At 41.7% G+C, this 17,041-nt stretch overlaps 1 pseudogene; it reads right to left on the bottom strand.

Moving 5' to 3' along the window:
- Window positions 1–10,325: 10,325 nt before the first annotated feature.
- LOC136749025 (5-hydroxytryptamine receptor 3A-like) lies at window positions 10,326–15,728 on the bottom strand (annotated as a pseudogene).
- Window positions 15,729–17,041: the final 1,313 nt, after the last annotated feature.

A 17,041-nucleotide genomic window follows, 5' to 3' on the forward strand; every position in this document is an offset into this window, starting at 1 on the left:
TAATTTACAGTCATAACACTAGCCCTCATTGCTCTTTCTACCTTTTTTGCAAATGCATTAACAACTCTACCATCGGTGTAAATTTTGTGTAAATTACCACAAAAAGATTGAATTTTTCATTCTCTAGGCACATACATTCTGCAAATATTACCCCTGCCCCCACTGTCTACATCGTTGTTCACATTCCCTCCGGTTTGTGCATTCTGCTCCTCTCAGTCACGTTTGCCTCGGGGGCTCGGGAACAGGGGACCCAAGTGTAGTGCTGGATCACGGGATGGTCGGACAGGCATGGGTCGGGTACCGGCAGATCAGGGCAAACAAGGGCTGGGCGAACAGAGCAGACAAAGGCGAGACGGAGTCATGGTAGTGAAGACAGGCAGGAGGTCAAGGGAACAAGACAGATACGGGGCTTAAGGGAACAAAGGCTCGGAGGAACAAGACTGGAACTAGAACAGGCACAGGGAATAAGCTAGGTAATGCAGATGGAACTGACAAAACTTCCCCCCGACTGAGGGAAGTGAGGGGTTTAAGAAGGGGACAGAAACTGGGAAGGCAGGTGCAGGGCCAATGGAAACAGAGGTTGGAAGCACGAGTGCACAAGGGTGTATGGAATGTTAATGGACAGAGTGACGAGAGCAGGGAGAAGGCAGGGAAATGGCGGCCCCTAGTGGGGATAGAGGGGGAGCGCTAGGGGACCATGACACTGCCATTGCTCCTGGCTCCTCTCTATGCGAAACTCCCCGCGGCAGTTTGAAGTGTCCATCCTTTTCACAAGCACACTCCTCCTCTCAGATGTCAATCACTTTTCTCTTCAACCAAAACTCCACCACAAACTTCAGCTTGCAAGCTACAAGCTAAAATCACCTCTCCTTGCAATTTCTTCCTGCACCAAACACTTAAGAGAACCCACTCCTGGTACCAAAATGTTACCGCACTAGCGACAACAAACAGGATGCAACGCAAGACTCCAGAAATATAAAACATTCTGTTGGTTTATTTAATTTGCAGTTTATTCCAATTAAAGCAAACAGTCATAGAAATAGTTCAAAAATATATCAAAAGAGAAGCAGCAGCCACAAACTGGAAATAAACACAAACAAAACATTAAATCAATCCATTTCAATACAACACATCCATAGTTAAATGTAAACAAAGATTTCTGCACACGGGGGGAATAACCAAACGTGAAGCAGGCATACAGAAAAAGGGGAGAATAAACAACACAAAATCTCAACAATACAGAATGGGGTGAACAATTACAATTAATATGTAATTAACTAACTTTGCACAGTCTTTGGAACCACTTCCCAGCAGCCCTAGCGGAGATGCCCGCATATTAATCAAGCGGGGCGGCGCTGCCTTTCCATCTCCATTACACAGTGCCCCTCTCAGGGCCACTCTCAGGGCCGACAACCCCGGCAGCCTGAAACAGTTCGTTCAGGCTGCAGTCAAAGGTCTGGGGAGCTTGGTAGGGGGCCAGGCGATCATGGTGCAGCACCACCACCCAGCATCACCTCCACAGTCACACCCTGTAGCACACTGCCCCCACCGTGCCCAGCACTTCGCAGGGGCCCTCCCAAGCTGGAGCAAGCTCAGGGGACAGACCCTTCTTACAGTGGGGTTTATAGACCCAGACTTGGACTCCGCGGAATCCAGGGCCCCTGCTGTGCTGGTCATACTGGCATTTCTGCTGGACGCCCGTGCTAGTGAGGTGGGTGTGGGTGAAGTCGTGTGCTTGCTGCACCCGCTCCCTCTGTGTCCCCACCTGGTGCTGCTGGTGCAATCGAGGTGGCCTTTCTGGGCCCGACACACATCGCATGTCTGGCAACAGTATGCGGTGACACTGTCCCCAGTAGAAATGCTAACGGAGCTGCCACAGTGTCTTAGCAGCTCTGAAGTGTCCCGTGCCCAGTTGGCCTGGAGCGCCCACGGTACAACCAGCTGCCACCTCACCTCACCGCTTGCCAGAATGCACTCCCTCACGGGCTTCCAAAGTGTCCCATGTCGCAAAGAGGGCCTTGACTCTGTGGGGGTGAGGGACGAGGGCCCAGTCCGGTCTGTGGCCATCTTCCTTCCAATGGAGGACCAGTCTGATCTCCGGTCTTTTGCCTGTAATCGGGCCAGTTCAGTGTGCTGCATTTCGGTAATATCTTTGACCCCAGCACTAGTCACCTACAGTTGGGGAAAAAAGTATTTGATCCCCTGCTGATTTTGTACGTTTGCCCACTGACAAAGAAATGATCAGTCTATAATCTTAATGGTAGGTGTATTTTAACAGTGAGAGACAGAATAACAACAAAAAAATCCAGAAAAACGCATTTCAAAAAAGTTATAAATTGATTTGCATGTTGCATGGGAAATAAATATTTGACCCCTTCGACTTAGTACTTGGTGGCAAAACCCTTGTTGGCAATCACAGAGGTCAGACGTTTCTTGTAGTTGGCCACCAGGTTTGCACACATCTCAGGAGGGATTTTGTCCCAGTCCTCTTTGCAGATCCTCTCCAAGTCATTAAGGTTTCGAGGCTGACGTTTGGCAACTCGAACCTTCAGCTCCTTCCACAGATTTTCTATGGGATTAAGGTCTGGAGACTGGCTAGGCCACTCCAGGACCTTAATGTGCTTCTTCTTGAGCCACTCCTTTGTTGCCTTGGCTGTATGTTTTGGGTCATTGTCATGCTGGAATACCCATCCACGACCCATTTTCAATGCCCTGGCTGAGGGAAGGAGGTTCTCACCCAAGATTTGACGGTACATGGCCCTGTCCATCTTCCTTTTGATGCGGTGCAGTTGTCCTGTCCCCTTAGCAGAAAAACACCCCCAAAGCATAATGTTTCAACCTCCATGTTTGACGGTGGGGATGGTGTTCTTGGGGTCATTCCTCCTCCTCCAAACACGGCGAGTTGAGTTGATGCCAAAGAGCTCGATTTTGGTCTCATCTGACCACAACACTTTCACCCAGTTCTCCACTGAATCATTCAGATGTTCATTGGCAAACTTCAGACGGGCCTGTACATGTGCTTTCTTGAGCAGGGGGGCCTTGCGGGCGCTGCAGGATTTCAGTCCTTCACGGCGTAGTGTGTTACGAATTGTTTTCTTGGTGACTATGGTCCCAGCTGCCTTGAGATCATTAACAAGATCCTCCCGTGTAGTTCTGGGCTGATTCCTCACCGTTCTCATGATCATTGAAACTCCACGAGGTGAGATCTTGCATGGAGCCCCAGACCGAGGGAGACTGACAGTTATTTTGTGTTTCTTCCATTTGCGAATAATCGCACCAACTGTTGTCACCTTCTCACCAAGCTGCTTGGCGATGGTCTTGTAGCCCATTCCAGCCTTGTGTAGGTCTACAATCTTGTCCCTGACATCCTTGCACAGCTCTTTGGTCTTGGCCATGGTGGAGAGTTTGGAATCTGATTGATTGCTTCTGTGGACAGGTGTCTTTTATACAGGTAACGAGCTGAGATTAGGAGCACGCCCTTTAAGAGAGTGCTCCTAATCTCAGCTCATTACCTGTATAAAAGACACCTGGTAGCCAGAAATCTTGCTGATTGATAGGGGATCAAATACTTATTTCCCTCATTAACATGCAAATCAATTTATAACTTTTTTGAAATGCGTTTTTCTGGATTTAGAAATCTAGCCCGAGGATACAGGCTTCACGGATCGGGGGCCAGCCAGAACTTGTGCTGGAGCCACTGGCCGCCAACTTCCACCCACATCTGCATACTCCCTTGCATCCGTGTCTTCTGCCCTGTCATGGTCCTCAAATTCAGCAAGGTCGACTCCCATGTCACCCCTGGTATAGTGATGGCCCTGGGGCATAGCAGAGAGATGGTGGAGCCGGAGTCAAGGAGGTGAGATATAGACTGCAAACTTGTCTGATCCAGCCCACTTCTACAGAGTCGTCAGGCGCGGCTGTTGAATCAATTCCGGGTGGCTTGGCTCGAGAACACGGCTGTGGTGCCCGGCAGACCAAGGCTATGTTGCCACAGTGTTGGCAGTAAATGTCCCGAGTCTTGGGGGCTGGCTAGGTAGCACAGACCACTTCCTCCTCCTCGTCAGATTTGTCTGCTGCCTTAGTGTGATGACACGGAAGGGCTAGTTTGGATTGGAGTTAGCTGAACACCCCTTCTGCATGGTTCACCAGCTGTAAGGCTTTGCTCTAGAGTGGTGGATGCTGTCAGCCCCATGTAGCAATGGAGCTGTTCTTGGGATAGCGCCCGGAGGAAGGCCTAGGGGGCGAGTTCAGCTTGGACTGAAGGCGGAACCCTGGGTAGTTTTGCTGGACCATGTATTGTGTGTCTGTGGCTAAAGGACCCAGCTAATCTCCCGGCTTCCTTTTCAACACCATCAGCTTTTCGAGCCAGGTGCTACCAAATTGCTATTGTAGAGCTGCAACAAGGGCCTTGAAGTCTTGTCGCTGCTCTTCTGGTATGTCCAGGAGGGCTTTTTGAGCTATGCCATGGCTAGCTGTCCGGCTTTCTCTTCTGGAGTCCATTGTCCAGCCCATGCTGCCAGCTGGAATTAGGACCTGGTAAGTCTCCCAGTCCACAGACCCATTGTAATGCTCCAACTGGATCCTTGCATCCTCTCACGGCCTGGTGGAGTCCTCTGCTGCGGTCATCCAGGCAGGCCTCATCGTTGGCCATCCAGGGTCCCTGTCTTCTGGTCAGCTTGCTCCCCAGGGCTATTCTGGTTCCAGTCCCTCGGGTCGCCCCCGCTTCTGGTCCTCCCAGGGAAAGAGTGGCGCTGCTTCCGCTGGAGTTGGAGGCTAAGTGAGGTGGTTTCCCTGTCGAGGTCTTCTAGCCTCACTTGCAGCTGACTCCTCAATCCTCTTCCTCTTTGCTAAGTCTACCTTCTTTGGTGAATGATCCATGTATCCCACTTCTAAAACCAGTACTGCTAAAACCCTTGTGGGTCCAAACAAGGAGTCGAGGTAAATTACCTTACCAAATCAAGGTAAACATGCTCTTTATTTCCTCACATGTGCTTATGCTCCGCCTTAACAAAGGCAGATCAGGCATTTGGAAAGAACTGAACTCAATGCAACAGAAAGGCTTGGGCTATTCAGAGCCCGGATTTCTTAACATAGGTGGAATAACCAAACATGAAGCAGGCATACAGAAAAATGGGAGAATAAACAATACAAAATTTCAACAATTCAGAATGCAGAATCCCCTACAGCGCTGGCTGCTGTCCAGGGATGTGGGGAAAATCAGGTAAGTAAACCCAATCCACGCTACCGGTAGGTAAACAATCAGGGTTTAAACAAAGTCCTAAGCATGGCTGTGCAACAATCACAAATTCTCCGCTAGTCAAGCACTCTCTGCTTCCAGCACCAACTTCTCAAAAATAGGAAGACAGTACAATATGGTAAGCACACTCCTATAGTCTTCTAAATAGTCTCGTTTTTCCCAATGACTTGGGTTTCAAGGTCTGCACAGGGGAGTAGCACCGCACACCTCTGGAGAAGCAAAGCATCAACAGATACACCGAACTACAATAAAGATTCCTTTACATCCCATGTGTAAATGTAATTAATGAAGTGCAACTGCAATTCAATAATAAACAATCAATTATGCAATAAAAGTGATCAAAAATGAAAACAACCCAAGCAGTAATAAGAATGTATAAAGAAATAATACTCGTGGACTCATTGATTGCCCTGCACCATACAAACATAAGATCAGAAAAGTGGTACTAAAGCATTTTCTTTTACCTCATGGACATGCTCTGCATAAATGCATGGATTCTCTACTGCAGAGACCACCAAACATGTATCCAAAACAGCAATGAAGAGCTCAGTCTGAGAGAAAAGTGTTTTTTCCCTTAATCACCTAAATTCATTTGTAAAAAATGTATCAGATAAGTTTGCTGGTGTTTTGATTTAATTGTAAAGTCATCTTTTCTAAATTTGCATGTGTTCTGCACTTCAGGGCCACCATAGTTATTGTATTATTTTAAAGGCATTGATTGAAAGGCATTTTGACTTATAAATGACGTTCAGCCATAATTAATTTCATAGGTAATTGTTTTTAGGCTCAAACACAACTAAAATAACGAGTCATTCATTTTTTAAAACTACTTTTTCATTATTAATCCCACAGAGGGTTAATTCTTAAATTAATTTGTCAATTCTTAAATAATAAATTAATGAATACATTAATTAATTAATTCAATACATTAGTGATCTTTCAATTTCAGTTCCCAAATTATCTTTATATTTATTTGCCAAATGATCTTTCAATTTCATTTGGCAAACAAACTTAATAATACAGCACTTACAAGACTTTAAAGCAGTTGTCACATGTCAAAATGGACTCTGTGAAATATTCTCAAAACTAGTACTCCCTCCCCACCAGCACAGCAGACCTGCTTCACAATTACAGCACCATCGATTGAACCTGCCTATGGGCTCAACTCAAAACTGGAGGTCACGAAGGTCAAAACCCGCCCCCTCAGGTGATTGACAACCTTTAAATAGAAGTTTGTTTGCCAGATGAACTTGAAAGATCACTTGGCAAAATATATTACTGAATTAATTTATGAATTGATGATTTATTTAATTAATTGATTAATTTATTTATGAATTGAGGAAATAATGTATTATTTTTTTTAATTATTGACTAATTAATTTAAGATTTTTTTTAATTAAAAAATTGTAGTATTAAGTGCAGTCAGACATTCATTAAACAATGTCTCAGTGATCTACATGGTTACACTTGCACTGCTTTAATCTGAACAGCAAAATGAAAGAAGGAAATCTACCCGACATGTGGAATATGCCTGGAAAGATGACACTATATGAAATTACAACCTCACACAACATTGACAGTATGAAATGTGGTAACTGGGTAGTACATTTCAAATATTGTCCACCAAACAAAAAAACTAGTGGAAATTATTAATTATAGTGTAAAGTGAAGTCAGACATACATAATCAATAAATCATGTCTCAGTTGTCTACAAGGCTATACTTGCACTGCTTTAATCTGAACAGCAAAACGAAAGTAGAAAATCTACCTGACGTGGAAAAAGAAAGACAGGTAAGGCTGCAGGGTTCCCAGACTGTCTTTTGGATAAAACACAGAAAAACTAGATTTCTCAAGCAGAAACGCTGTTCAGTATAAACAACCTGTAAATAATAAACACGGCATGGTGTTCATGGTGTTCATTCACAGCAATGAAAGCATGGTGAGGCACAGGAACAATAATCAACAAAGACTGCTCTCTTCATTCTTTATTATATATGCTTTTGGCTGAAGCCTTCCTCTTGGGAGACTTGCAAGGGTTACAAATGTAAGAAACATGAATCACATAATATACATAGGAAAATGTTGTAGAATTATGCAGCAATAACCACAGCAGTTTCTGTAGACCTAGGCAATACAGGGGTTTACAGACTGCAGTGTACAATACAGGTAAAGACTAATACATTAAGGCCAAAATACAATTACACAGTTCAATGGGATTACAGTAATTGTAGAGCAGGGCAACTGAGATGAGACTAGATTTACATGCTTTAGCTACACAGTGAATTGTTATAGATCATTTAACAGTAGTACAGGGATGCAGGGCAGTAGTAGAGGGAGCAGAAAGGACAGGACAGGAAGAACATTCTAGAACTGGTTAGCAGTTGAAATAAAGCGCGTAACAATTTGCCTATACTTTACACCAATAGCTGCAATTTTCTAACTAATTGGTACGAGTCCCACAGGAAAAACAGCTGACTATGTCAATGCACTTCCTCTGAGTTCTTTAATTACATGGGAAACGGTCAAGGTTAGGGTCAGCGTCCGGTTTATAGAATAGGGTTGGGTTTAAGGCCTAGACATGCGCATCAGAGCTCAGAGGAAGTTACATAAGTTATTCACACACTGATTATATGGTGTGCCAAAGATGTTTAGCTAAAGATTTAAACCTGATTATGCAAAAATAGAAATCTCAAACTTCCATGCCACATTAACAAGGGAAAACTGCTGTAATACTGAGGAGGGCAACATCAGAACTGCACTTGATATCTGTATGGAAAAATTAAAACATAAGGAGTTTCCAGTTCACTCAGTTTAAATACACTGAACAAATCCCTTCAGCAGATCACACTTCAATATCAGTCACAATGGATACAGAAAGAGAAAGACTGAAGACACTACAGATGAAAACAACTCATTGCTTCAAGCCAGAGGATTCAGTGATAACATGCAACAAGAATATAGTGAAAATATGTCTCAATAATCCTGTGTCTTTGCACGAATAAGACATGGTGGGTGTTAGGAGTTGGGTGGGTGGGTGGGGTGGGGGGGGGGTTGCAGCACTTCTTTTGCAATCATATATCAGTTTCAAGAGAAATGTAATGAACTGGTTATTCATGTAAGTGATGTGTTAATTTAAACCACGGCATGCAAAAAATATAGCTAATGAATATGAACTGGATCTGATGGGGTTCAGAATGAGGAAGCAGTTATATAGATGACTTTGGTTGTTGCATTACTGGTGGTTTAATAATTGCTAAACATCCCTACACCTTGTTGACAGTTTTAATGTATATATGTTTATATTAGGTTATTTAATGATACATTCAGTATTAAACATATCTTAATCCCTTGTTTGCCACACTCAATATAAAATATTATATTTCTTAGAAGACATATTTACACTTAGACTTGTTACAATATGTCAAATTTTGATTAACATACAATTACCCATTTATACAGATGGGTTTTTACTCGAGCAATCTAGGTACAGTATGTTGCTCAAGGGTACAACAGTAGTGTCCCCAGCTGAGGTTGAACTCACAACAAGCTGCTGAGTCCTACTCCACACTGCCGTCTATATAATAAAGTTATATAAAAATCCAAAGGAAATGAGAGGAAGGAAGACCAAGGAATAGGGTGTGGGGATGTCAATTAAAGCTCAGTTTAGGGGCCCCTCCACATCTACCTGTCATGACCATTTTAGCAACACCTCACACACCACACAATTCTATGTCATTATATGGGTGGGATAGAGTAAAGTCGGTGCACTCGAACTAAAGTTAAAATGGGAGAGTGAAGGACATTTTCTTACCTTCTAGGACTTCTTCACTTCGCTGTCTTTCACTAACTGAAGCTGGCAGAGTTACAGTTGCTCAAATGTGTCATTCAGCTTCATTCGTTTGTAAATAATTGTAGTGCATATGGGATGAACACTGACAGAATTGCAGAATTCACAGGGCTTTGTTCCGCTATCCTGGAAAAAGTCTTCAGTTTTATTGTTCAACCAAACAGTAGAACTAGTTACTACACAAATACAAAAAAGGTAGTATTAATAAATATTAATAAATACACAACACAAACTGAATAAAATAAAGATTTAAGATGGATGTGCAAATTGCATTGGAAATTGTTTCATTGTTATAAAATTTCCGACTTAAAATCCCGACGTTAAAAGGAGCATTTGAAATACACTTTTTAGATTCAAATAAATATTTGAAATAACTATATATAAATTAAACCATTTCAAAGTTGTTGTTTTTAAGTGTTACAAACGTGTGATTTTGTGTGTGGAGGTTCTGTGCCTGAGCTGCAATGTACACTATTTGTTTTAAAAACAATTCTTAATTGGATCATAAGGTATCCCGTCAATTTGCCACACACTTTTCATCACAAGCTTTTAATTGCAAACAATAAGGTCACCAACAAAAGATTGTCATCAACACGTTTTCTTTGGAGAGACTTTACTGCATCTCTAAGCATAGAGGCTCCAGAATTGCTACATTAAAAATAAAATGTGGTATTAAAAATACATTATTTCTCATCTGAAATAGTAAGGAATTTGTTGCAAGTTACAATTCAGTTTGTAATGTTTAACTGCTGCTAGGCATCAGGAGGCCCCCTAGCCCCTCAGGGCCCCAGGCAATTACATGGTTTGCATGTTGGGAAACCATGTGACTGCCAAGGAAGGAATTTGAGAAATACGGAAAAGAAACAATATGTTGTATCCAGTACAAAGTGTGAAGTTTTCATTACAACATTTGTTAGCAAAAACCAAGATGTCTCTCCTAATTGCTTAAGAGAAATATTAAATTGGCAGACTATTCAAGTATCTAGTTCTAAGGCCTCAAAATACAACCGATTTTAACAGGAAAATTGAAACAGCCCAAAGAATAAATCATGTCATATGAAGTTGTCATTGTTTGTTATGCCTGGAGGGGATAATTGATTGTGATGGTATTGTGTGTGAAACACAAATTCAGAGGGAACAGAGAGGGAGGGGGGAACAGGGCACCTAGCTGAGCCGGGGAGGGAGCGGAGTGTGACAGAGTAAGGACAGAAAACATTGCACTCATTGCTCAGGCTCTGCAGTCCATGCGCGGTACATGCAGACCAGAAACACCACCACAGAGAGCAGATAGCAGCACAGGTAGATCCTGTTGATGTGCTTGGCCACTCTCCCCCAGTAGGCGGGCTCTCTCTCCCTGTCTCTCGGTATCTCCCCCAGGCTCTTGTGCAGGCTCCGCAGCTCGAACAAGAGGCTCTCGAAGCCCCCTGCTTCCATGGAGAGCTCACTCTGCCCCTCTGTGGAGTCTGGGTCACACCCTGCAGCGACAAGGAGTTCATTTGAACTATGAACAGCAACAATGAGCATCCCCCACCCCTCATCTACATACATATAGTTTATTCAACCCTAGCACTGGAGTGCACTGATCCAGCAGGTGTTAATAGGTCACCCTTAAATCATCAGGGAACAGTTCAGAAAGCACGCCCATGAGCACAATGCCCCCTCACACTCACCCAGCTGGGAGGGGCGCTTTGGCTCTCCTTTCCTGCAGCCCCCAGCAGGAGCCACTGTGCAGCAGCTCCGGTGTTTCCTGAGGGGGGCAGCAGAGTCCAGCTCCATCAGGTATGTGATGAGAATAGTCTCCAGGAGACTCATCAGCATGAAGCCGAAGACCACAATGCAGAAAGTGGCTGAGGGGTATACAATAGAAAGAATCACCACTCCAAAGCAAACTCTTCAGACAAGGTATACAGTTGTACCTGAATGTTTTAGCGCCCTTGAAAATTAGAGCAGGTGAGGATGGACTCACCAATCAGAGGACACTCATTGGATGTGGCCGGGAGGATGTCCTGCAGGATCAACAGCATGACAGAGATGGCCAGGAGCACCGTCACCTTAAAGCCCAGCTTCTCACCTCTGCCATCCGAAATGAAGAATGAGGAGATATCCAGGATGAGGAAAAACAAGATGGGCAGCAGGAAATTGGTCACGTAGAGTATGGGTCTTCTTCTGATGGAGATCTGCACGTTGGACGACAAAGTAGATCATGTGGAAGAAAGCAAAGACAGAAAAAGAAAGAAAAAAATATCCCATCTGACCTCATATGTAATTGCCTCCCATTTTTCACTGTCCATCGTCAAGGATGAATTGCACACCAACATGTTCAGAAATTCCCAGTCTCCCTGGCTTTGCAGCACTTTCAAGGAGATATCTGTGGCTCTTGTGGAATTGGAGGATGGGACTAACATTATTTCCTCCACTGCAGAAGCAAAGAGACAGGTCAGCCACAGTCCAGGAACAGCAGGGGCAGAGTAGCAATACAATGCCATGGTTATCACACAGGACACCAGCATCTCCACACCACTCCATGTATATCTGAGATCATCCTACAAACATGCTAGGAAACCCCAACTTCTGTGGAATCCATGAAGGAGTGTTCTATTGTGAAACAGATGTATTCTTATTCACATATTTATTCTAAAATCGCTTGGCATTTCCCATGGAGAAAGAGGAGAAAATGTTTTAAAAAGCTGTGGTTTTTAGTGCTGGATTGTCTTTATATGGTGTATAATGATACAAATCCAGAGAAAAGCAAGGTTGTTTTCTTGGATTTCTGCACCACACATTCAATGTGTTACTTCCATGTAAGCAAGTCATCTCCATGTCTGACTGTTTGTATACATGCAACAAGTTGGGCAACCTTTCTCCAGTTATTGAGACAGATATTTAGTTCCCTGTCAATCAGTCAATATTACATTTTTCATGCATATCAGTACATCTAAGAGTGCTAATCTCGGATTATATCATCCCTAACAAGAAGAAAGACACACTGAACCGAGTTGGAGGAACAAGGGGAAGCAAGGCTGTGTACATGTGTTTTAGAAACAATCGGCAGTACTGACCTGTGTGGAGTAGGGATCCAAAAGTGAGGCTGCATCTCTGGACATCAAAAGGAAAATTATGTACATTCATCTTGCAGGTACTGGTGGCTCGAACAACTTCTTCTAAAGTTACTGAGCCATTGCTGGAGATCTGTATGAAGGGGCTATGTTGATTCTGATGCAAATCTGCACTGAATGATACCAAAGCATCTCTGTCAGACTTATTGCTGTGTGTTTGTTTGTTCCTTGGTAAAATGACGGTCCTTTCATTAGCATCTGTCTTTTAAGTAGGGTCTTTTCCAACTGTTCCAAATGTTTAAAGCACACAAGTAATACAATATTTGTTTTTTTCTTTCTGTCAGGGTTTATGTTATTTAGTTTAGTTCTTTGTATTGGTGGTATTAAACCAGTTTACAAGAAGTCATGTTACAATAGGACACAAGCACATCAGAACAGGTAAAAAATCAATTACAGCTTTGCAAACAGATCCTTTTTTCTATCTGCAGTGCTGACCTCTGTCACTCTGATGCACCTGGCATGGGACTCATGGTTTGCTTTTGCATGCATCATTCTGTGCAACCAAACCCAGGTTGTGATTCTGTTTAAATGAATGGACTGTTTTCCTCTGTGTTCCAAGTTTTTTTGCCACACTGAGAACATTTACCAACATACATATCTTACATAAGACCATGTCATCATATGTTGACTACAATGCACTTGCCCTGGTATGATACACTTTTCCAGCAGTCTGTACTTTGCATCCTTTGTGGTTCACACATTTATAAATAAGGAGCTTCATATACGTTCATTACTGAACATCATTTTTCTTTCTTTTAAAATCACAAGTTTCAAGGCTTTTAGTACTTTCTAGAAATGCAATAACGATATTTCAGCAAGAGCATTATATGCTTAAAATGAATGACTATGATGCTGGGTTTTTTTTTTTATATATATGTATATGCCAAATTAAATGTTTGCAGCCCCCTACGGTTCTTAAAATGAAAGTCTGTTTCTGTCTTTTTATATATATATTTTATTTATACATTTTACCTTTTTATTTTTTTATCTTAAGTGGTACACTGTTGGGTAAAGACAGAGCATTGATTTCAGATTAGACAATAGAAGGGTACAGTATTTGTAAACACATGCATGTGTACAATATCTGCCAACACACATCCATTCCTTTATCTATATCTCTGCTGTACTACATAAGTAAATTACATTAATTTCCAGACAACCACCCTAACAATGGAAGGTTCGCATCTTCAAAACTTTTTTTTTAACTAATAATGTTTCATAAAACAAACAACAAAATACACTGTTACCTCAAAATAATATTAAAAAAAAAATCTTAAAACCTGCTGAATCACTTAATCATTATTAACAGCTACCTTGTATTACTAATCGAGTGTCAGATCGTGATGGTGAATACCCCCCCACCCCACTGTGTATTACTCCCTTTCAGATATTCAAGAAAAGATTGCCAAATTACAAAGAATTCTCCCATCCTGTCAGACAGGTCATATCAAATTTACTCCATATAAAGGGTGTTAGTTCATTATTTTATCCATGTTTTAAAGTTTGGGATAGTATCATCTTTCCAAACTGTCAGTATACATTTTAGCAATAACCATCCCATATGCCACTTCACACTGTTCCACTTTGCTTTTATTCATAATGAGTTCAGAGCACCCCAGTATAGCTACCTCTGGATTGGGGGGAAATCGTATTGGAATATCACATAAAATACATCAGACTAAAATTCAAAAAGCTTAGAGCATGTCCAAAACTGTTGAAACAGAGTACCCTCAGCACTTTTACATTTATCACACAAGGAAGAGACTGAAGGGTAGATTTTGTGTAATCTTAATTTGGAGTGGTGAAGTCTGTGTAGCACTTTAAATCTAATTAGCTGGTGTCTGGCATTTACAGAGCGGGTGTGTGTTCATTTCAGGGCCTCGTCCCACACCTCATCCATTATCTGATGTTCCATTTCCCTCTCCCATACCCTTTTAATAAAATGTGTAGAGTCATCTATTTGTTTGGAAAACAAGTCATAGAAATGGGTGATAAGCTTTTTAGTGTTAAGTTGCCCCAATAAAAGTGTATATAGCTCAGGGTCTACAGGTTTAGTGGGGTGGGGGATTTTTAACCTAACAAAATTCCTTATTCGTAGTTATCTGGAAAAAATGGTTTGCGGGCAAATCATATTTTTTCCTCAACTGTTCAAAAGAGGCAAAGTGGCGATCAATATATACATCTTTAATAGTAATTATCCCCAGTATTTTAGAGCATCTGACTGGGATGGAGGGAAGGAATGATTCAAGTATTCAAGTATACTGGGCTGTGGGTGAAGGTACCCAGTAATTTAAGGGTGGTCGTTATCTGTTTCCATATCCTTAGAGAATTATGTAGCACAAAATTTGTATTAATTCTGTTATGTGATGTTACCAGTAAAAATAACTGCTGAAAGAGAGGTATTAATGTTAGCACTAGCCTGAACAGCCATGTCTTGTGTTTTTTGACAAAACAAATATTTAAATTATAATGCATTAGTATGCCTTGTCCTTGATCTTTTTAAAAAAGATATTGCAAGGAGGAGAATACTCACATCTGATAAATCACAACATCAGGAATCCAGATCAGCTCACTTGGAATGGAAAATTTGGAAATCCCACAAAATTGGTTGGGATCCCAAGAAATGAATTCATTCTTCCAGTTCTGTGAATGGACGGGGATTGGGTGGGTTGGCAGGGAGGGGGATCAAGATCAGTAAAATAAATAACACCTCAGCCTTGAATGAATGTAGATATATTTAATGAAAATGACTTAAAAACAGAAACTCACCATTCTGTTCCAAATAAAGACAGTGAATATTTGGGATTTCTCAACCTGGCAAGCAGAAATATTTTAGTTACACAAATTAAAACATTCATTACCCAGAATCACATAAAGAGTTCATAGACAGTATGTACAATTTCTTGAGGCCATTATTCGGGCAGAGCTATTGACCTTGGGAATCATTGTTTGTATCTAGGATGTGTTCATGTCACTTGTCAGAGAAAAATCAAACATTGTCTACTGAAATATTTTTCTATCACAAATTGTTAATTGTAAATGTGCCCAGGTATTTGTGTCGAGCCATTATTTCAGTAATTCCATATAAAGGCAGAATTGAACTGCTAGCTTCCTTTAATTTGTTGGTAATACAACATGGATTGAGCAGTCTGTTTGGTGTATACTTTAAAAGTGTTATCACCCAGACCCTCCTAATTCAAGAGCAGGTGTTTATTAAAGCTCTGAGGTGGTGGGTGGGTTAGTCTGGTCCTGTGGAGCCTCGTGGTCTTCTGTTTAGCTCAGCTGTGAGCCTTAAATTGTCAAAAAAGTCAAATTAGAGCCGGGACTGGTCACCCCGTTATAATCACTCACCACTTCCAAGATGGAAGAGAGGGATAACTTCAATATGAACTACAGTAGGGTGTGTCCAGTTCTTCACCGGCCTGGTCATCGCAAAGCGCTCCTTGTCACTGGTGATGTTCAGGTGCTTCAGAAGATGTTGGAAACTGCAGGGTTCCCCTGAGGTCATCTGGCCTGTTAATTGCAAAGGAAATCCCCACTTAAACCAAGTCGTTAAAATGACTAGTCAGCTGCACCAGACTCTCAAGTGTACATGTGTACACTCTCCCTGTGATCTCCCTAAAAGCAAGACCATCCTGATTAATATAGCCTACAATCAATAAATTCCCTGCAGTAGACACGTGTTCTTCTGTAATATTAGAATGGTTTCAAGAAAGCTTATTTTTGCAGATCTCTCAGGTTACATGCACAGGGGTTTGCTGTATTAGGAGGGTTAACTATCTACTGAGAAGCAGTTTAAAAAAGTTTACACTCTCCCTGTAATCTCTCTGAAAGAAAGATGGCTCTTCTAAATGCAGCCTATAACCAATTTGATGTCTGTGGTAGACATGCTTTGTTTCCAAAATAGAGGTTTCTTTCTTTGGATCTCTTAGGTTTAATTCAACCTAAAATACATTGCAAATATTATTGTTATGGGGCTATGGCTGCAAAGTGAGAACCAGAGTTCATGCCTACAGACTTTTCTGTTTTAAGGAAGATGAAGTGGTAAATCCCAGCCATGCCCATATAATTTAGGTTTGGAATCCTTAATTATATACAATGAACTTACAGGGATAAACATAAGCTAAGGTATCGATAGCATGGTACAGATAAGTGTTTCATAATAAAGGATCCATCCTGTCATAACTATTAATATCTTAGCAGTATTTTAGTCTGCTGCAGAAACAGAATAAACTGAATAAACAGATCAGAAAAGGAGGTGAAATAATACAAAGTTTTTTAGCCCTAGCTGGAGTTTACGGTGTTCTAGGACCTAACAAGTAACTGCCATCTCCAGGATTCAGTCAAATTCCAGCTGTAATATATAGTATATTATTTATGATTCCACAAATCAACTTTTAAGAGTTGCAAAACAATGCCCTTAAAACCGGGACCATTTGACTTTGGGAGAGTTTCAAACTGTTCAAAAACAGTCTCCCTGGATCACCTTTACAAATATCTGTAATACCAGGCTCTGTTTAAACAAATGTGTTTTACAAGCCAAGCTGTCTGCCACAATTTTACAATGAGCTAAGCGCTTTATACAACCTCACATTAATTTACAGATACAAAAGAAAGTACTTTGACTGTGAGACCCTGGCATAACAGTCATGTGGCTCCACTTTGATTGCTTTCCCTCGGTAGTCAGTGGTCAGTGTAATAACCAATTTTCTAAACCTCACCCTGGAGTTCTGTCCAGTACAGTTGGTCCAGAACAGATCTGTAATACATGCATGTCAAATGTGTCAGATCATTTCTAGCATATTGCCAAACCAGTGGCTC

This window comes from Amia ocellicauda, chromosome 5 (assembly GCF_036373705.1).
Source record: "Amia ocellicauda isolate fAmiCal2 chromosome 5, fAmiCal2.hap1, whole genome shotgun sequence".
Taxonomy (NCBI): Eukaryota; Metazoa; Chordata; class Actinopteri; order Amiiformes; family Amiidae; genus Amia; species Amia ocellicauda.